Source organism: Argentina silus (genome assembly GCF_951799395.1).
Source record: "Argentina silus genome assembly, chromosome: 11".
Classification (NCBI taxonomy): domain Eukaryota; kingdom Metazoa; phylum Chordata; class Actinopteri; order Argentiniformes; family Argentinidae; genus Argentina; species Argentina silus.
The window spans coordinates 19,450,186-19,451,604 of record NC_139665.1 but is presented as its reverse complement, the minus strand read 5'-3'; positions in this window follow the sequence as shown (position 1 = coordinate 19,451,604).

The window sequence follows — 1,419 nt, the reverse complement described above, 5'->3', positions numbered from 1 at the left end:
CACCCCTGCCCGCGGCACCCAGTTTGGAAAACACTGTTATAGATCATTGCTTGTGTTAAAGTTTGTGCGTATGTGTGTGTGTGTGCATGCGTTTGTGTGTGATGTCTGATTGACCTTGCAGAGATCCAGCTGCTCCCCTTATTATGGTTATTTGATATGAAGGTGACACAAGGCCTTTCTTTATGAGGCTAGCTGGGGGTCAGCTCTGATAAACACACACTGAAGACACGCGCATACACACACACACACACACACGCACACACACACAAACACACGCACACACAAGAATACAGTACTTGTATAACACAGAGATACCTTATGAATAAATATTGAACAGAAGACACTGAAGACTGCCACTGCTGGTTCATAGCATACATGCACGCACACACACACACACACACACACACACACACACACACACACACACACACACACACACACACACACACACACACTATGTCCACATAGAATGCCCTCTCTTTAATGTGTGACTCTTGAAGCACCTGTGAAGGTTGCTGAAGGTTTAATCTCACTTGCAACAAATCACTTTCAGGTAATGGCAAAGGAATATGTTCACCGAATTTCTGCATTAAGTTAGGCCGTAGAATTCAACATTTACAAGTGTACCAATAGGATCTCCAGGAGTGCTACATGTTTTGCCCACAAATCAGTAGTGCATATGCTGTGTTTCTGAACTACATCATTATGCTATTACATTATTTCTACATGCAGTGCCAATATTGGGCAACATGCTTTGTTATTTTAGGCAATGTAATATTTTCATTTGGAGTGACTGTTATTCAATGTGTAGCTGAATATATAATTACATTCTTTTGCACACAATAAATGTAGTTTCATTAGGACTCCAACACCAGCGATCTGTTATTCTCTGAAATCGTAATTCTTGCAATGCACTCATACATATCTCTGCTGTTAGAAATGCACTGATTATAAATATTATATTAGGTTTCTGATAAGCATACAGTATGCTACAGCTCAAACACAACACTCTTCTGGAAAACACAAAACAGCTCTTATGTATGTGGAAAGCAACCAATCTATTTGTTGGACACAACCAACAGGGTTTTGCAAGGATGCCAGAGACATAAACCACTACACCCAGAGTGGTACAGTAGCTAGTAGTATCATGAGATTCCAAATACTCACTACATACACGTAACTATTTACTTACATTAAATACTTTCACAAATACCTCCCTGGGCTGCATTCCACAGTGTGTTAGTGTATCTGGATGCATTTACAGTACATAGACACAGTCTTATCAACCATTTCGCAGACAGAGACACGTTCTCATTTTCAAGCAGGGTTGCAAGATTTTGGGTTGGTTGTGACAGCAGTTGCGGCAGGAAAACAGATGGCCAGGCAATGTTGATGATTACAATCTTTGATCATTCTGCC